This window comes from Mesoplodon densirostris, chromosome 16, assembly GCF_025265405.1.
Source record: "Mesoplodon densirostris isolate mMesDen1 chromosome 16, mMesDen1 primary haplotype, whole genome shotgun sequence".
In the NCBI taxonomy this organism is placed as follows: domain Eukaryota; kingdom Metazoa; phylum Chordata; class Mammalia; order Artiodactyla; family Ziphiidae; genus Mesoplodon; species Mesoplodon densirostris.
This window is the reverse complement of record NC_082676.1, coordinates 29,764,587-29,785,950: the sequence shown is the minus strand read 5'-3', so window position 1 is coordinate 29,785,950 and position 21,364 is coordinate 29,764,587. Positions and strand designations below refer to the sequence as shown.

Genomic DNA, 21,364 nt, shown 5'->3' with positions numbered 1-21,364 from the left:
CAGGGAAGCCCTACTCTGACTTCTTTATGTGTATGTTTATATATTAAAATTTATTTGTCCTTATTGGGTAGATAGTCAAGCACACACTATAAAAATCAAACATTACAAAAGAAAAATACGCTGAATAGAAGGTATCCTTCCCACCAGGCATCCAGTTCCCCACTCCCCAGTGATCATTATTACTGACCAGCTTCTCTGGTGTCTTTCTGGAGAACTCCTAAATGCACTCTCTCTAGAAGCACACACACCATGGTACTATATTTGTATCAGTAAAAATTACTTCAAATTCTCCTTAGAATGAGCTAGGCCATGAGTATTTCCTTCACTGGTCCTAATATTTTAGAAATTACAGTGGTTTTTTGTTTGTTTTTTTTTAGTTGTTTTTTGTTTTGTTTTGTTTTTATTTATTTTGGCTGCCCTGGGTCTTAGTTGCGGCATTCAGGATCTTCGTTGTGGCACTCGGGATCTTCGTTGCAGCATGCAAACTCTTAGTTGCAACATGCGTGTGGGATCTAGTTCCCCAACCAGGGATCGAACCCAGGCCCCCTGCATTGGGAGCATGGAGTCTTACCCACTGGACCACCAGGGAAGTCCCAAAATTACAGTGTATTAGAATTAAATAATTTTAGGGATAGAGGATGTTAAACCATCAAGTCCCTTATAACTTTACAGAGGAAGAAACTGTGACCAGGAAAGACTTGCCTAAAGTCACAAGGCTAATTAGTACTTCCAGAAATAGAACTCAGGTCTGCTTCCTCCAAACCCTTTCTTTATCCAAGGTGTACTCAAATTTCTTTACATTTTCCACAGTCATCAGGTGATTAATTTGTTTTAACTGTATGAAATTAGAAGCAAGAAGCTCCCCTTGTAACAGATCTTTTCTCAGGGGATGAACGACTGATTATTTGCAATTAAGTCTGTTTAGTCACCATCGGTACACAGATCTGTCTGCACCAAACACAGCAACATATTGGGGTGGCCAAAAACTTCATTCGATTTTTTTTCCCTCAGATGGCTCTGGTAGGGCTTAGTTGTCTTTAACTTCAATTGAAACAGTTTTGTCAGATTGTATTGTGACAACTGTCATATCAGCGTGCATTTAAAAAATAACTTATCAAAATTGGTGATTTTTCTGTAGCCATTTTAGTATTGAAGATGGAAGAAAAAAAGCAACATTTTCGGCATATTATGCTTTCTTATTTCAAGAAAGGGAAAAACGTAACCGAAACTCAAAAAAAGGTTTGTTCAGTGTATGGAGAGGGTGCTGTGACTGATCAAACATGTCAGAAGTGGTTTGTGAAGTTTCGTGCTAGAGATTTCTCCCTGGATGATGCTCCACGGTCAGGTAGGTCAGGATGCTCCACGGTCAGGTAGATCAGTTGAAGTTGATAGCGATCAAATCGAGACATTAATTGAGAATGTTATACCATGCGGGAGATGGCCGACATACTCAAAATATCCAAATCAAGTGTTGAAAACCATTTGCACCAGCTTGGTTATGTGAATCGCTTTGATGTTTGGGTTCCACACAAGTTAAGGAAAAAAACCTTCTTGACCCTATTTCCACAGGTGATTCTCTACTTAAATGTAATGAAAATGTTCCGTTTTTAAAACAAATTGTGACAGGCGATGAAACGTAGATACTGTACAATAAAGTGGAACGGAAGACATCATGCGGCAAGCGAGATGAACCACCACCAACCACACTAAAGGCCAGTCTTTATCCAAAGAAGGTGATGTTGTGTATATGGTGAGATCGGAAGGGAGTCCTCTATTATGAACTCCTTCCAGAAAACCAAACGATTAATTCCAACAAGTACTGCTCCCAATTAGACCAGCTGAAAGCAGCACTCGATGAAAAGTGTTGGGAATTAGTCAACAGAAAACACATAATCTTCTATCAAGATAATGCAAGACCACATGTTTCTTTGATGACCAGGCAAAAACTGTTACAGCTTGGCTGGGAAGTTTTGATTCAACCGCTTTATTCACCAGACATCGCACCTTCAGATTTCCATTTATTTTGGTCTCTATAAAATTCTCTTAATGGAAAAAATTTCAATTCCCTGGAAGACTGTAAAAGGCACCTGGAACAGTTCTTTGCTCAAAAAGATAAAATGTTTTGGGAAGATGGAATTATGACGTTGCTTGAAAAATGGCAGAGGGTAGTGGAACAAAACAGTGAATAAAAAGTGAACAACTTTATTGTTCAATAAAGTTCGTGGTGAAAATGAAAAATGTGTCTTCTAGGGCCTCCCTGGTGGCGCAAGTGGTTGAGAGTCCGCCTGCCGATGCAGGGGATACGGGTTCGTGCCCCGGTCTGGGAGGATCCCATATGCCGCGGAGCGGCTGGGCCCGTGAGCCATGGCCGCTGAGCCTGCGCGTCCGGAGCCTGTGCTCCGCAACGGGGGAGGCCACAACAGTGAGAGGCCCGCATACCGCAAAAAAAAAAAAAAAAAAAAAAAAAAGAAAGAAAAATGTGTCTTCTAGTTTAACTTTAAAACCGAATGAACTTTTTGGCCAACCCAATAATCGCTCATCCCTAACATTCTTGGTAATTTCCAAGAAACAAAGTTGAAATTTAGGGTAGCTACACAGCCCTTCGGATCATCAAAAGAAAAAGAAATGTTATATTACAGAGCCCCCAGATTTTGGTATAGATACCTGTTCATCAACAAACATGTCTGTTTACTATATGCCTAGCACTTGGCTCAATGTTCAACACCAATGTATTGAACACCTAATAGAATTAATAGACATGCTCCTCAATACATAATTGTCCTCAATAAACTAACAGGAAATTAAGACATGAAAATGAGTAATTAAAATACATTGTGATCGGAACTTCCCTGGTGGCTCAGTGGATAACACTCTGCGCTCCCAATGCAAGGCGCCCGGGTTCGATCCCTGGTTAGGGAACTAGATCCTACGTGCATGCTGCAACTAAGAGTTCACATGCCACAACTAAGGGGCCCATGTGCCGAAACTAAGGAGTCCAAGTGCTGCAACTAAGACCCGGTGCAACCAAATAAGTAAATAAATATTTTTTTAAAAAACCAAAAAACATTGTGATCAATACTGTATTTGTTATACCAACCCTAAAAGGAGGAAAAAACAATTCCTAGGAGAACTCAGGAGACTTCCGTAAGTGGGTGATACTTCAGCAGGGTCTAGAAGTAGTACGGTTACTTAAGTTTTTGTTTATTTAATGAATTCAGTTTCAAAGAGAAAGATAAACTAAATCATATAGGTACAGTCTTGGCAATTACAGTGAGGGTTGCAAACTGGTAGCACACTGTGTTATAAAAATATTGAATATGAACTCCTTTAGATAGGCCATGGAAACTCTAGTATGACATATGACCCAAGAGATCTACTTCTCTCATTCATATAAGCTGCCCAGCTTTCAAAGACATATTTGAGTTCACATCCCCTCACAAACTTAATGCCAAAGATAAGGGAGATGGAAAGAAGAGAGGAGAAGAAAAAGACATCTTAAAAACCTTCTGAGTTTTCAAGCCATTACACGGGCTTACAGTTTCTTGTTTAAAGGTATTTTCCAGTTTTGGAATCAGAAAACTTACAAAACTAGAAAATGAACAGGAAAAAGAAGGAAATAATAAAAAGACAGCTTTAGATGCTGAGTGAGGTTAGGCTCACTGAAGAATTAAGGGAACTCACCTGCTGCCACCAAACTCAAAGTGCAAGTAATATGAATCCATGCCTCAGCAAAATTACATATTACTATACATCCTGGACCACTAAGATCCTTCTAAAACCATTAATCTGCACGTGTTGATGTATGGATTATTATATAAGTGTCTGGATTATCACACAATATGATTAAGTGACTTGATAGAAATAGCACAAGGATCTATACCTAGATCAGAATTGAGAGAGTCAGTAAGGTAATGCTCATTGGAGGAGCTGATCCCTACCTAAGAAATTATAATGCAAGGTAAAAAAGAGGGAGTTGGGCAGTCCAAAAGACAGAGGGTCTGAAAGAGCACAGCACAGTCAAGGATACGGGGAAAAGGTAAGGCTAAAAGGTTAAGAGGGGTTGGTCACAAAAACTTGCTCTGATAAGGAGTTTGGATTTTACCCAGAGGATTTTAAACTGGGGAGTGCTATGATTAGATAGGGAAGTCAAAAAGATCACTCTTGGCAGCAGTGTGATACATGACCTGGAATAAGGAAATAATAATGGGTAGACAACTAGGGAATCTGCAGCAGTCATCTAAATGAGAAGAAACCAGAACTAAGGGACAGAAGAGGTGGGGGAAAGCAGGCAAATTTGAGAAATATTAAAGGTAAAACAGATGGGAATGCATCACCAACCAGAAGAACAGTGTCATCCAAATTTCTGGTTTGGGTTACAGGGTTTTGTCATTCATCAAGACAGAGAATACAAAAGTAACACATTTAAAGGGAAGATAAGGTCAGTTCTGAGCCTGTTACAGGTGCCTGGGAAACAGTCCAATGAAGATGACCAGTAGGTTGCTGGCTATCATCCAGTGCGAGGACAAATTTTCTCCTAATTAGCAACGAGCTGGCGGCCGAAACCCTGGGCATAGGCATGTGCTTCCAGGAACAATGCGTAGGGTGAACCACAAGAGGGCTAAGGATGTATTCTTTGGTAAGTCAAAGAGTGGTCACAGAAGAGAGGCCTAAGGGAACTGAGGAGTGTCCAGAAAGGTAGAGAAAAAACAAGAAAGTGTGTTACAGAACTCTGGGGAAGATGGTTCAGGGAGCAAATGTTGTACAGTTTATCCCATTTACTCAATTCTTCTCCCTCTCTCTTCCCTCTCCCATCCTTGCCACATTTTCCCCCATTGAAACCCCAGGAAGATATAAGTTACTCTGTGATCAATTATGCAGCTACACTGTATCCTGACCAACTACTACAGAGGAAAGACAAAATCAAGGTCATTATAGTATTTCCTAACATTTACTGAAAGTTTACTACACGCTAAGAACTCTGCTAAGCACTTGGGGTGAACTATCTAATCCTTAAAACAAACATGCAGTAAAAGAGTACTACCATTGAACCCATTTATTAGGTGAAGAAACAGTCTCAGAAGGGTTAAGTATTAATATTTTGTCCATGTTCACAAAGCATGGCAGGTATGGGATATGAACTCTAGTCACTTCCAACTCCCCAAATTAAAATAACTATAAAACCTGACAAGGTAAATATGAAAGAAATACAAAATCCAATCTGGGGACTTCCCTGGCAGTCCCAGCGGTTAAGACTCCATACTTCCAATGCAGGCGGTGTGGGTCCAATCCCTGGTCAGGGAACTAAGATTTCCACATGCCATGCAACGTGGCCGGGGGCGGAGGGGGGAGAAACTAATCTGATTCAAGGACTGGCAGTGTTTGACAGACTGACAGTATAAATGTATTTTAAATATCTAAGAAAATTTAATTCACTAACAATGGGGTATGAAGGAATTTAATCAGTTAAGCTTGAATTAACATTAATTAAAGAGCAAGTGAAAGTTATTGTTCTTATTTCTATGCATAAATTACAATGCTTACAAGTACAATAACAAGACTAAAGAAAAACTAGGTTTTTAAATTTGCCACTTAAATAAATTGAACATTAATTTGAAACCCAAGTAATTTTTAGTCCTTTTCATGAACAAAAGCCCCACTCAGACATTACAAAACACACATAACTGAACTGCTCTGTTAACCACTACTTGCTCTACAACAGCCTTCTTCAAAGTAGAACTTCTGAAAGCTAAGTGCAAGTGAATAAGCAGGAAATGTTAGTTGAAATGTCAAACTTAAGTAACTCTCACAGTATACGGGCATGACTCTTTCTGGAAGGTTTCACAAGTACTGTTCATAGTGCCTAGGGATGCCTCTGAGAAGGGGAACTTGGAAGATGAGGGAGAGAGAATTACCTTTTACTGTATATTTTTAGTGTTAATATTTGGATATTTTAACATGTACATGTATCATTCAAATGCATACATGATTTTAAATGAAGCAAATTAAAAAATATACACACTGAAAAAAAATATACACACTGATTAAAAAACATAAAGCCATTATTTTTTCCATTTTCTAAAAAGATGCTTTTTCAAATTTACCTTCTCCTTCCCACCACAGTCAGCCACTATTGAGAATCACTGCCTCAGAGGTTCACAACTGCTACCAACAGCACTATTGCTAACTGGGTACGAACTGTAGGAAGAAAAAGGATCTTCTATCACTTCCACCAACTAGTAGCAAGATCCTGGGCCAGGCTAACTCCCCAGAATGGAGAAACAGAGAAACACTAGTTGGAAGTCACTGCATATTCAGCCCCTGTTAACAAAGCAAGCAGGTCCAGGTGAGAAGTAAGGTGCAACGGAGAGCAGTGGTCTCACAGACAGCAGCAGAAGCACTGGATTCAGGAACTGGCCTCATTCCTTGAAAGGTGGGTAAAGCATTCAAATCAATGGAGACATGGAAAGGGGCACCAGAACAGAAGCATTCCTGTGAAAGCTCTCCCCCACACTTCCCCACCTTTCCTTTTAGAGGAACCCTGGAAGTCCTGGAACTATTCCATATACTGATGTACTGCTGATACACCAAATGGAAGACATTCTCTTTATTAATGGGGTATTACTAATGCGTTTATAATATTGCATTAAGCCACCTGTCAACCAATGTTTGAAAACTAATTGATGGTTATTCGTCAATCAATATTTGAGAACTCTTGAACAATTTATAGCAGCCGGGTTTTAACTTCTCCCCACACAAAAAAGCTCAGTTCACTTTCAAAAAGCCAAAAATGTGGAACCCTACTAATGCTTCTACTGCTTAAATCATGCTTATCCACATATCTCCATCCCCTATGCCAAACCAGTCCAGAACACCATCAACCCTGCCCAAATATGCTCTAACAATCACGGAATTAGTCTCTATGCTCCAGTTCATTCTCCACAGTAATGACAATCAAATTTTTTGACTGCACACCAGTCAATCAACACGCACATCCCCAACATGTGTTCACCAATAAATATGACAAAGATACTAATATATATAAATACTACAAAAACAGTCATTCATTTCCAAATGTAATAAAATAATGATTGCAACAATGGTTTTTATATGGAAAAATATAAAAACCATTACTGCTATCACTAAGATGCTAATACTAACCTTGTTTTAAAAATATTTAGTGTGATCCATATGGTCAAATATTTCTTATTATGCTTGAAAAATCTCATTTTAATACTTTGTGACAAAGCAATCTGAAAGTCTGATTTCAAATCAATACTTGGTTTTAATGGCTAACATAGTCCAAAAGAAATATGGGTCCAAAAGGAAGAAGCACTACGGTTGTGCTTACTAAAGAGTGGTATTTCTTTTTCCAACCCCATCCAATTATACAAACATTTCCCTTCAAATTTGGCTAGCAAATGTCTATCTTCCCTTGAAAAGAAAACAACTCTTGAAATTACTCTTGAAAACTCGTCAGAAGATTTTACTTTTTAAATTTCTAACAAATGGATGTGAAACCCACTAAAACTAAGAGCAAGAGTAACTCTATAATAAACCCTTATATACCTATTATCCAGCTTCAATGATTATCAGTAATGGTAAATAACCTACAACCCTCAGACACAATGAATTATCTTAGAGCAAATTCCAGACATCCTATCATTTCATCCATAAATACTTCAGTACATATCTCCAAGGGAAAAGAGTTTTTCCTTTTAATATAACTATACTATTATCATATCTTTAAAAACTTAAAACAATTGTTTAAAATCATTTAATATATTAAGTGGTATTCAAATTACTCCCAATTGTCTCATAAATACCTTTTTACAGTTGATTTGTATGACACAGGATCTAATCAAGGTCTACACACTACATTTAGTTAATATGTCTCAAGTCTTTTCTAAAGTTTCTCCACTTTTTTTCTTGCCATTTATTTGAAATAACTGGGTTCATTTGTCCCACTGGATTTCTCACATTCTGAATTTTCTAATTACATTCTATAAGCTGATTGTTAGATCTAGATGCTTAATTAGAGTCAGGTTTGATTTGATTTTGGTAGGGAAAGACTATTTCATGAATGGTGTTATATTTTTCCTATTGTACTACATGAGAAGAACATAAAGTTTGGTTGTACCCATTTTAGAGATGTTATGACTAATTAGAAGATTGTCATTCTGATTCTTCTATTATAAAGTTCCCTACTGGTTTTAATAGCAACTGATGATCAATGTCTAGGTCTTTTATTTCATTAGATCATCGAGAAATTTTTTTAGAAATACATTTGGAGATGTTTATCAGGTAAGAAATTTATGTTTCCAAGTTTTTCATGTGTAAAAATATGAGAGTTTTTATAGATGCAACAAAATCACAATGAGCCCATGAGTCACTGGGGAAATGCAAATCAAAACTACAATGAACTATCACTTCATACCACTAAGATAGCTACAGTCAAAAAGACAGCATAACAGGGGACTTCCCTGGTGGCGCAGGGGTTAAGAATCTGCCTGCCAATGCAGTGGACACGGGTTCAAGCCCTGGTCCGGGAAGATCCCACATGCCGCGGAGCAACTAAGCCCGTGAGTTAAACTACTGAATCTGCGCTCTAGAGCCCATGAGCCATAACTACTGAGCCCACGTGCTGCAACTACTGAGGCCCGCGTGCCTAGAGCCCGTGCTCCGCAACAAGAGAAGCCACTGCAGTGAGAAGCCCACGCACCGCAACGAAGAGTAGCCCCCACTCGCCGCAACTAGAGAAAGCCCGCGCACAGCAAAGAAGACCCAATGCAGCCAAAAATAAATACATAAAATAAATTTTAAAAAAGACAGCATAAATATTGGTGAGGATGTAAAGAAACTGGAACCCTTGTGCATTGCTGCTGGGAATGTAAAATGGCACAGGTGCTTTACAAAACAGTGTGGCAATTCCTCTAAAGTTAGACACATTTAACCCAGCAATTCCACTCTATATCCAAGAGAAATGAAAACGTATGCCTGCACATGTACTTGTGCATGAATGCTCACAGCAGCATTAATCATAATAGCCAAAAAGTGGAAACAACTCAAAAATTCACTAACTGATGAATAGATAAACAATATATCTATACAATGGATTATTTATTCAGCTATAAAAAGGAATGAATTCATGCTACAACATGAATGAACTCCCCAAAACATTATGCTAATTAAAAGAAGTCAGTCAACAAAGGTCACATTTTATATGATTCCATTTACATAAAATGTCCAGAATAGGCAAATAGAAAGACTAGGGGCTGCCAGAGGCTGGAGGGAGGGTGGAATGGGGAGTGAAGGTAATGGGTGCAGGGTTTCTCCTTGGTGTGATGAAAATGTTCTGAAATTAGATAATGGTGATGGTTGCACAACTCCGCAAATACACTAAAAATCACTGATTGTACACTTTAAAAGGCTGAATTTTAAAGTATGTAAATTATATCATGATAAAGCTTTTTTTTTTTTTTTTTTTGGCTGTGCTGGGTCTTCGTTTCTCTGCGAGGGCTTTCTCTAGTTGCGGCAAGCGGGGGCCACTCTTCATCGCAGTGCACGGGCCTCTCACTATCGCGGCCTCTCCTGTTGCGGAGCACAGGCTCCAGACGCGCTGGCTCAGTAGTTGTGGCTCATGGGCCTAGTTGCTCCGCAGCACGTGGGATCCTCCCAGATCAGGGCTCGTTGGCAGGCAGACTCTCAACCACTGCGCCACCAGGGAAGCCCCCTGGCAGGACTTCTTTAGACCTAACCAAGTTGTCAATTACTTGCCGTGCAGTCTTAATTTGGATGTTTGGTGGTCGTCTGGGTGGATCTTTTCAAGTCCAAAGAGATAGAGCAATAGGAGAATGAGAAAGACTGAGGGGGAAAAGCCTTGGCCTCAGTGCGCTTCTTCACGGCCAGAGAACTGGTCTCTGTCAGATCCTGCAGGCAACGTCAGCTGCCACTTAATGGGCTACTTGAATCTACATGGCTCAGGATAAGTCCCAGCCACCCTTCAGAGGGGAGCCATAGCCCAATAGGCGGATGGAGATTATGGCCTTTGAGGCCCCGCATTGGGTGCCAGAAAAGATGTTGCAGGAAAGAGAGTGGGGTGCGAGATGATGGTCACATCCCAAGTCATGTCTGAGTCCCTGGGATGGCCACCAAGTGTGGGTTCTTGGCTTTGTGCAGGCAAGAATTCAAGAGCAAGACATAGTAAAGTGAAAGAAGGTTTACTCAGGGAGATACACACTCCATAGACAAAGTGTGGGCCATCTTGGAAGGGAAGAGGCCAAAGCTTTTTTTTTAAATTACAAGGAAAATGCTATCCCATAGCATACTTGTAAGAAAAAAGACCTAACTTTCTCATTCACTGTTAAAATAACATCTTTACTTGAAGAGACAAATTAAGGATATTAACTTCTCAAATAATGTTTGCTAGATAGCCATTTATCACAGAAAAAGTAGGCTTTTTTTTTTGGTAGAAGTAAAATGTATAACATCAACAACTCCACCACAAGATAACCAACAAGATAACCTGCCTCAATAGTTCATGAAGAGGCAATGAACGCATTTCATTTTTCATTCAAGTGTACGTTCTGTTTACATTTAGACAATTATTCCATATAGCAATGTTATGAAGGCAGTCATTTACTATTAAGAATGTCTTCTCCAGTATAACTTTCTCCAGTAACTCAGAAAAGAAGTGATTTTTCTTGGATTTCTTTTAATAAAGAGAATCTAGCAAATACTAAGGCATGCTAGAAGCTTCTATACTTTTAAAACTATGTAGCAAACCTCCAACACTGAAAAATTTATTCTAATATTGCTTGTTCAAATCTTCAGCAACATTTACTACGTCTTACAAAAGTATCTGCAAACAAAATTTAGTCTTAGTTTCTTGATATATTATTTTCCATACACTATGTCAGCCTTTTTGTGGGTGCGGGCAGTGCGGACAGGAGAACCTGCCAATGGTGTGTGCCTTTTGCTCATTTATAAGAACAGAAAACCTTGAAACAGATACTTTAATCATCAGGTTAGTAAAATTATGTACAGCATCTGACTGAACAGCCTATGTCTTTTTTGCTTTTCTTTTTGGCTGCACTCCATGGCTTGGGGGATCTTGGTTCCCCCACTAGGGATTGAACCTGGGCCACAGCAGTGAAAGTGCTGAGTCCTAACCACTGGACTGCTAGGGAACTCCCCAGGCTATGACTTTAAACATCATTGGGAGAAAAAAACACGCAGAGCTTCTCTTTATGCTCCAGATGCTTAGTTTTCAAATGTCTTGTTATTAGTGATAGCCTCATATTTTACTATTTAATATCTCAGGTTCTACATAATCTTAAAACAAGATTCCTATAATGACAGAGGATGTAAGTCTATGTTTCAAACAGAGTTCTTGATACTTTCCAATGTAATACAAGCTGACTTATTTAATCTGACTTAATAGCTCACTGAGCAGGGACTTCCCTGGTGGTCCAGTGGTTAAGACTCCAAGCTCCCAATGCAGGGAGCCCAGGTCCGATCCCTGGTCACAGAACTAGATCCCACGTGCATGCTGCAAATAAGACCAGGCGCAGCCAAATAAATAAATAAATACTAAATAAATAAATAAATAAATAACTGCTCACCAGGACTTCATAATAGGAGCTAGACATGGGTCAGCTCTGCCATTTTGTTTGTTTGTTTCCTTGTGCTTGCGTTATTAACATTTTCTTCAATCACTGGTCTCTTTTTTTTTTTTTTTTGTGGTACGCGGGTCTCTCACTGTTGTGGCCTCTCCCGTTGCGGAGCACAGGCTCCGAACGCGCAGGCTCGGCGGCCATGGCTCACGGGCCTAGCCGTTCCACGGCATGTGGGATCTTCCCGGACCGGGGCACAAACCCGTGTCCCCTGCATCGGCAGGCGGACTCTCAACCACTGCGCCACCAGGGAAGCCCAATCACTGGTTTCTTTGCAGGGATCTTTTTAAGCCGCTTGTTCATTTTGTGAAGGTTAGTTTAATGAAAGCTGAATAATATAAACTGTTATCAATATGTTGCAATACACTGAAAGCAAATGTATGTATACAGGGACTTCCCTGGTGGTCCAGTGGCTAAGACTGTGCTCCCAATGCAGGGGGCCTGGGTTCGATCCCTGGTAGATCCCACATGCTGCAACTAAGAGTTCACATGCCGCAACTAAAGATCCCGCATGCCGCAACAAAGATCTCTCGTGCCACAACTAAGACCCAGTTCAGCCAAATAAACAAACTTTAAAAAAAATTTAAATGTATATATACGGCTCTGCTTGCTTACTGCAGGACTCCCCTCTCTTACTTCTGGACACCCACACACTGTTTGACCTACAGACCCAAGAAGATGCAGTGACAGTCCCTAAATGTAATGTTTTATCATTTTTTAGATAAGAACAATAAAAAGTTCAGCATCCCAGCATCTTATCCACCTCACTTGGAAAACTACTGCTCTGGATTGCAGCCACAGTGAACTTTTCACAACTGCAAATCAGATCAGTTCACTCCGCTTTGAAATCCTTCAATGGCTTAGCCCTGCCTTCATGATAAAGTCCAAAATCCTTGCATGGTGTATAGGGCCCTCAACTCTGGCCCCTGCTTCTCTCTAGTCCAGTGGTTCTCAACCCTGGCTGCATATTATAATCACCTAGGGAATTAAAAAATATATATACATATATATATACCTAAGGTACCAAACCCCTTCCTAGCTCAGGGTCTCTGTGTTGTTTAAACTGCAAGCATTGTTGAACTTCTCTGGTGCTCCCAAGACATCTTATTCTTCCCCTTTGATCACATCTATAATTATCATCAGGTGACTAATGTCTGCCTTCTGCATTAGCCCATAAGGACAGACATCACATCCATGTTACTGGAGTATCCAGTATCCAGTTGTCTGGAGTATCCCTAACTACCAGCACAATGTCTGGTATTTTCTACTGAACAGCACCCAGTTTTCTATTTCATACCAGTATGATCTTATCCTAAATTTCCAAAATATTTCTGTCCTATCAACCATGTCTTTCTTCAAAAAAAAGTTGACTTTAGCTACATAACACTTGGATATGATATATAACACAGCACTGTACTTCATTCAAAATCTAAATGAGCTACTAAAACTCATTTAGTAGCTCATTTAGATTTTTTTCTAAAGTTTTTCTAAAGAAACGTAAATTAAACCTAACTCAAAGTACTATTACATTTCTTTTAAATTAACAAAATCGAATATTGGGTTTTTTTAAATTTATTTTACTTTCAGCTGCGTTGGGTCTTCGTTGCTGTGTGTGGGCTTTCTCTAGTTGCAGCAAGCAGAGGCTACTCTTCATTGCGGTGCACAGGCTTCTCACTGCGGTGGCTTCTCTTGTTGCGGAGCACGGGCTCTAGGCGTGTGGGCTTCAGTAGTTGTGGCACACGGCTCTCAGTAGTTATGGCGCACGGGCTTAGTTGCTCCACAGCATGTGGGATCTTCCCGGACCAGGGCTCAAACCCGTGTCCCCTGCATTGGCAGGCAGATTCTTAACCACTGCACCACCAGGGAAGCCCAAATATTAAGTTTTGTTTGTAATAGCATTGGCTGTATTGTCAGGAAATAGGGCCACAAAAATTGCTAATGATGTTGCAAACTAGTTTGACCTTAATAGATAGCAATTCGGCACTGAAACCATATCCTGATGCAGTGAACCCATTTTAGGGGTAAGAGTGCAAGAAAATAATCCAAAAGAAGTATTTGAACAAGGGTGCTCAGAAGTACCATTTATAATAGTAAAAAGGAGAGAGAAAAGGAAAATAAAAAACGATCGCACAAACTACAGCTATCAATGCATAGAATACTATTCTGTGATTTAAAATAAACAAAATGAGTAAATATAAAATATTTGATGTTATTCAAGAATACAAAAATCGGGCTTCCCTGGTGGCGCAGTGGTTGAGAGTCCGCCTGTCGATGCAGGGGACATGGGTTCGTGCCCCGGTCTGGGAATATCCCACATGCCGCAGAGCGGCTGGGCCCGTGAGCCATGGCCGCTGAGCCTTCGCGCCTGGAGCCTGTGCTCCGCAACGGGAGAGGCCACAACAGTGAGAGGCCCGCGTACTGCAAAAAAAAAAAAAAAAAAAAAAAAACCCAAAAATCATATGCTGTAGGTACTTTACTTGCCATGTACATATAAAAGGTTTTAACTATAAAAAAAAAATCTATGCCTATACACTGACACAAATGGATGTGAATTTAAAGTAAATACAATTTCACATTTAATGGATTCTCTTTTCTACAGAGAATATATTAAAACAAATTTTAACACTGGGTCATTTGAGGGTTTGTTGCTCAATTGTATTGTTAGTGTTATATTATTGCTATTTTTGTTGTACTCAGACTCACTAAAAAAATTTCTTCAAATTTGTCATTTGGGAACATTAGTTATTACATTATAAGTAAAAAAACAAGATTGTATATTTGGCCAGATTCCTGCTTATAACTGAAGCTTCACCTGCACCTCATTTTTCCCACATGAAGGTGGAGAAAAACAATGCAACAATGTTTACAAACTGACTCTGAGAAGCTCCAATGAAAGATGCTGGGCAAATACAAATATCAGAGCTGCTTAAAAAAACCCCACCACCCACTGTCTTGCACAAGTCACTTTATCCTTCTGAGACTCAATGTCTCCTTCTGCAGACAGAAAGAAATAGGCTAGAATCACATGAGGGGAGGAGGTTAGGTGAGGGAAAAGCATCTGAAAAAGCAGTCTATCTGAAAAAGCATCCCAGGCTACCCTCATACATACTCTGATGAAGTTCTGTTTGAGGTCCATTCACATTTTTGCAAAGAGGATAAGTTAGTACAACCCCCTCCTCCAAGGGGTGGTAATTTGGCTACATGTCTACAAATTTAAAATGTACACGTATCCTTTGACCCAGCAATTCCACTTCTAAAAATATACAATTCAGGGGCTTCCCTGATGGCGCAGTGGTTGAGAATCTGCCTGCTAATGCAGGGGACACGGGTTCGAGCCCTGGTCTGGGAAGATCCCACATGCCGCGGAGCAACTAGGCCCGTGAGCCACAACTACTGAGCCTGTGCGTCTGGAGCCTGTGCTCCGCAACAAGAGAGGCCGCGACAGTGAGAGGCCCGCGCACCACGATGAAGACTGGCCCCTGCTCGCCACAACTAGAGAAAGCCCTCGCACAGAAACAAAGACCCAACACAGCCAAAAATAAATAAATAAATAAAAATATACAATTCAGATAATTTTACACATGAGCTCATACGAAGTATGTAGAAGGATATTCATTATAATGTTGTAATAGAAAAACCTGGAAACAACTTAAATGCTGTTTAATCCAAAAACTAGTTACATATAATAGTGCAGCCAAACAATGAAATAAGTAAAAGAATATCAATAAAATAAAAAGAATAAATAGCTCTATATGTACTAATATGTAATGATTTCCTAAGTTAATGATTTTCCTACGTTAAGTAAAAAAGAGCAAGATATGGGAATTCCCTGGCAGTCCAGTGGCAAGTACTCCATGCTTTCACTGCAGAGGGCCCAGGTTTGATCCCTGGTCAGGAAACTAAGATCCCACAAGCCAAGCCGAGCAGCAGTGAAAAAAAAAAAAGAGCAAGATGTGACTGGTATGTACCATGGGGTAGGAGTATGGATAGGCAGATACATGTTTATACAGGAATAGTGTCTATGTAAAGCCACAGAAACTGGAAACTTCAACCATCTCTGGGGAGGTCAGGGTAGAAGGGAGGCATTTCTCTATACATATGCTTTCGTACTGCTGGAATTTTTTCTCATAAGTATGACCTGTTCCCAAAACTCAGCAGTATTCTCTTTAGGCCTCACTCTAGGTCTGAGGCTATGATTCTGCCTCTGTGAAGCCTTACCACTGCCTCCTAAATTGGAGGGGTATTAACATCTGGCCCCACACTGCCCCTGAATGACCTTTCGAAAGCCTGGTGTGCCCAAGTCCCTAACCTCCTTTATCTTTCATTTTTTAAATTTATTTTATTTTGTTTATTTTTATTTTGGCTGCCTTGTGTCTTTGTTGCTGTGTGCGGGATTTCTCTAGTTGCGGCGAGTGGGAGGCTACTCTTCGTTGCGGTGTGCGGGCTTCTCATTGCAGTGGCTTCTCTTGTTGTGGAGCACTGGCTCTAGGTGCGCCGACTTCAATAGTTGTGGAGCGCAGGCTCAGTAGTTGTGGCTTGCGGGCTGTAGAGCACAGGCTCAGCAGTTGTGGCGCACGGGCTCAGGTGCTCCGTGGCACGTGGGATTTTCCCGGACCAGGGCTCGTGCCCATGTCCCCTGCATTGGCAGGCAGATTCTTAACCACTGCGCCACTAGGGAAGTCCCCCTGACCTCCTTTAAAATCCCCCTTTAAAGTCTCCACTGCCCAAACTCTAACACAGCACTTACAGCCCTTCAAGCCAACCTAATCTCATCTCCCACCCTTCTTCCCTCTACCCAATCCAACTACGTTTAACCTCTCACTGCTCCCCAAAGACAATGGGTTCCTTCCACCTCCAAGCCTGCCTGTGCTGCTCCTTCTTTCCTGTATCCTGTCCACCATACATAAACTCCTATCTATCCTTCATGACCCAAAGGGTGCTTTCCAGTCAAGTTTTCTCAGACCACCCAGGGAGGGAATGCTGCCTATACAGTCAGGCAGATTCTCTGGAACTAGACAGCCAAGATTCAAATCCTGAATATTCCCTCATCTGCACACTGTATGGGCTCAGTTTCCACCCTTGTCTAGTAAGAATTAGCCACCACATGATGGTAGAAAGAATTATATAAGCTATTTCGTGGAAAGCATTTATTACATAGCCTGACACAAGGCAAATAAAAGGTATTATTATACTCTCATAGTACCTGTGATATAAGTATTTGTATCCACTTGTCCTGCATTAAGCTGTGAGCCCCCTCAAAGGTAAAGATGTGACTTCCTCACTTTTATTCTGTATGCCAAGCACTTCGCCTGGCAAACAGAATACATGTGAATGTAGTTCAGTCAGAGGACTGGCTTTTCTGGTTTCTGAATTTCACCTAGGTGGTAAGTTAAGTGTCTAAAAGGTACCCAGTGAACAGCCTCCTAGATTGTACCCTGCCTTACAGTACGCACATAGCCAGGCCACTTCAGGCAAGCAGAGGTGAAAAAGAGATGGTGGGGCTTTTAGCCTTTCAGAGACGGTCAAGCAGATTGAAGGCCAGTGGGATATGAGACCTGCCAGTTTCTGCCTGTTGATTATTTATGGGGGCTGGATGGGATGGACATGAAGAGATGGGGAATCAAGATACTAAAAGTCATAGGTGTGCACGCCAAGCAGGAAACACTTAGGAAAGATTCTCTCAGGGGACTTCCTTGGTGGTGCAGTGGTTAAGAATCCGCCTGCCAACACAGGGGACACAGTTTCGATCCCTGGTCCGGAAAGATTCCACATGCCCCAGAGCAACTAAGCCCATGTGCCACAACTACTGAGCTTGCGCTCTAGAGCCCGCGAGCCACAACTGCTGAGCCCATACGCCGCAATTACCGAAGCCCATGCACTCTAGGGCCCATGCTCCGCAACAAGAAGGCACGGCGATGAGAAGCCCGCGCACCACAACAAAGAGTAGCCCCAATTACTGCAACTAGAGAAAGCCCACGCACAGCAACGAAGACCCAACGCAGCCAAAAAAAAAAAAAAAAAAAAAAAAAAGATTCCATTGAATTAAAAAAAAAGATTTTCTCAGGAAGTGGGTACCTGGAAGTAAACATAGGTGGAAGAGATGGGACAGGACCTGTAAGACAATCGGGAGGAAGAAACCTCTCAATATGGAAGATGAACAGTTGAACAAAGAACAGCTCCTGCCCTCATCAAGCTTCTCAAATGAGAAGGGCTTTAAAGGAAGAGGTGGGGCTTCCCTGGTGGCGCAGTGGTTGAGAGTCCGCCTGCCGATGCAGGGGACACGGGTTCGTGCCCCGATCCCGGAAGATCCCACATGCCGCGGAGCGGCTGGGCCCGCGAGCCATGGCCGCGGAGCCTGTGTGTCCGGAGCCTGTGCTCCGCAACGGGAGAGGCCACAGCAGTGAGAGGCCCGCGTACAGCAAAAAAAAAAAAAAAAAAAAAAAAAGGAAGAGGTGGAGGTTGGCAGGTAAAGGTGGGAAGGAAAGAGGATCACACAAGCAAAAAAAGAGGCAGTCAAGCAATTCTGATTGGCCGGAGAGGGGGATGAAAGGAAGGAGAATTGAAGGATTCAGCTAAAAGTAAAAGAGTAAGTTGAAGCAAGACTATCAAGTGCCCTGTAGGACCTGTTAAGGCATTTTGGGCTTCATTCACCCTATGGGAAAAGGAAAGCGAGGGAGTTTTAAGTAAACAAGTCACAGCATCAGATCTGTGTTTTGTAAAGGAGTGGCCAGGCAGGAAGATGTTCGCCCATCTTCCACCGCCAGTCCTCTCCTTGCCCACCATCTTCTGGTTCTAGAGCTGCCTTAACAGCAAGCAGGTGGCAAGAGAAGAGATCTTTCGGGAGATGCGACTGGTTCTAGAGCAGGGATCCCTACCCTGGGCAAAGGTTTCTGAAGGCATTCACCCTCCTAGAGAGGTTTTAAACATTCCTATTTTCCTGTCTTACAAACATCATTCAGTGACCTCAAAACAAACAAACAAACAAACAAACCCTCAACATTGGGCTCAGCTCTGCTATTATTATTTTTATCTTCAGGAAATACAATTAGGAACTAATTTTTCAAAAAAACGGTATTCTTTGTGTTATTCACCAAAAGTAAAAAAAAAAAAAACAAAAAAACAAAGGAGGGGACCTGCATTCCCAATTGGCTCATTTTAAGTTCTGGGCAGCTCTGAGCCCCTGCTTCCCTTCCTAAGCGGCCTCAACTGTTGGGAGTGGACGGTAAAGAGAGGGGCCCGGGGAAGAAAAGTTGGTCACTGCAAGAGCAAATTTTCTCGTGCCAGTTTTCCTCTTTCTTCCCATTAAATGGACCTGTGCAAATTCTGTTCTCACTGTCCAAATTTCTTCTTTCAGAATGAACTATGGCAGCGCCCCGGCCCGACCCCAGGAGGACACAGGCAAAGTTCCTGGGCAGTAGAGAGGGGTCGGCGCCCGGGCCGGCGCGTTTCCGGGGACACCCCCCACCCCACCCCACCCCCACACACACGGACAGCGTTTCCGGGGACACCCCCCACCACACACAGACACAGACACACAGACACACAGACAGACACACACACACACACACACACACACACACGGACAGCACAAGGATGTGGGATCCCTGGAGAAGCCGGATGGATCCGGCCCGGAAAAGAGGGATTTGGGATCGGGCCGGGGACCCCTCCCACCCGCTCCCGGGAGCCGCCCCCCCACCTCCGGAGCCCGCCTGGGCGGCGGCAGCCGCGAACACTCACCGAGTCCGGCGTTGGGCGGGACCGCTGGGGACGAGGACGGCGGCTCCGCCTCTGTGCCGCGGCGGCGTCTCGGCCGGCCACACGCCCTCAGGGCCGCCGCCCGGCCCACGGCTCGGAGCCCCGCGGCGGCGGCGGCGGCCTCGCCTCCATGGCGAGGGGAAGCGGCTGAGGGGCAGCTGCTGAGGGGCTACCGGGCGGGCAGCGGTGATGGCGGCGGCAGCCTCGGATTCGAGCCGGAACGCGCGCTCGTCTCTGTCAGCGCCGCACTCGCCGCAGCCTCGCTCCCGACCCGGCCTTGGCTGTAAAGAGCCTCCTCATTGGTGGTTCAGAGACGGGCGCTGGTTGGCCCAGACTGAAAGGGCGTCTCCTGGCCCTCCTGGGCCCCGCCCTTGCGCGCCTCCGAACGCTCGCTCGCCTGCCAGCCTGGGGCGCAAGGCCAGGTCTCACTGTCACCGTCTCACTGATGGCCCAGGAGATGTGCGCCCCACGGCAGCGCACGTGGACCCTGGGAGCACCGGCCGACCGTGCACCAACACCTTCCGCCTCTCTACTGTTCCACCTCCCGGGATGTGGGCCTTCGTCCCAGTTTACAGATGCGGAAACTGAGGCCAAACACAAGTTACACCAATGTCTAGCGATTCAGGGCGGCCTGGAACTCAAAAGTCGTCTTTCCACTCCTGTCGCCAAACGGGTTCCCTCGAACTCCCCCCACTCCCTTTTTCTAATTGGTGCAAGGTATTTAAAGGGCGGAGGCTCTCAATGGGGAGGGAGAGGAACCTGCAAAACCGCTAGAAGAGGCCTAGCACCGTGGCTGTGGTCTTCCATCAAGTCAGTCTAGCCATCCCCACCCGAGCCCCAGGGAAATCTCCCCAGCTTTCCAGATGCGCATATCCGGGCCTGGCTTGCACCGAGCCGGGTAGAAACACGACACGTGGTGCTCTGCGGTGGGGGTGTTTGCGATAGGCCTGGCGGGGAAGGGGAGGTTCAAAGCTCCGAGAGTTCTGGGAGATGCATCTCCCTCTGAGGCCAGGGACCGGGGACCGGGTGGGAGGTGCGGAACTCCTCCCCAGAGCACCCCGCTGCACGTGGGCACCTCAAAGCCATCGGATGGCATGCCCAGCAACAGCAGGTTCCCAGGCTGCAGGACTTCAGGAGTCGCTGAAGGCCGATTACACAGTCGTGGTGGGTGCCGGGTGAGACACTCCACAGGTTGTAGTCCCCACGCAGGGTCCCTCGGACGCACCGGGACCCGCACAGGGGGAGTGGCGGGGAGTCTATAGGCTGGAGAAAGATTGCCCAGCAGTGTGCAAGCGGAGCTTGCTGGGAGACCCTTCATTCCTGAGCCGCAGCCTGAGCTGCCTGGGGTTGGCGGTGGCGAGCCTCCCTCTCCCGTCCGTGGCCCGGAAGACAGTCCCACGTTCAACGCGCCCCATGGGAAGGGTCTGTGGCTGGTTGCAATGCAATCCGTTTTCATGGCGGGGACATTTAGGCGAAGGAGCAGAAGCCCACATCAGCGACCACCTCCAGTCCCCACAACCGCCTGCAGTTGGGGTGTCAATTTGGAACTCTGTGCACCCCACTGCCCCGATTTGTGGAATAATCATGTGCTGACCAGAGCCACGGCCTAGGAATACCGGGTGCAGCGGGCGTCCTTCGGGGCATCCCCTCCCCAGCAGGGAAGTTCCTCCCTGAGTAGGAATTGTGTCTCCCACTCCCTCTCACCAGGGCTGGCCCAGAGGTGTTGTGAAATAACCAAATCCTAGACGCCTCTGCCCGACAGACACTCCAGCCCAAAGACCCAGAGGCCACACACCCAGTCTCCTGTTAGAGCCCCAAGGGCGGCGAATGAGGGCAGTTCCTTCTATATATATACCAACCACTTAGTTACCCAGAAAGCAGAATAACTCCCTCTATCCACACACTGAACTGCAAAGGTGAAAAAGCCTGAACTCAAG

General features: G+C 43.8%; 1 protein-coding gene across 3 annotated transcripts in view; it reads right to left on the bottom strand.

The window, feature by feature from the left end:
- PTPRA (protein tyrosine phosphatase receptor type A) overlaps positions 1–19,697 on the bottom strand; it is a 189,082-nt gene extending 169,385 nt beyond the window's left edge. For all 3 annotated transcript variants that reach the window (XM_060119964.1, XM_060119963.1, XM_060119965.1), the window contains exon 1: positions 19,410–19,697. The gene's annotated coding sequence lies outside the window, so the exon portion shown is untranslated. The remainder of the gene's footprint in view (positions 1–19,409) is intronic.
- Positions 19,698–21,364: the final 1,667 nt, after the last annotated feature.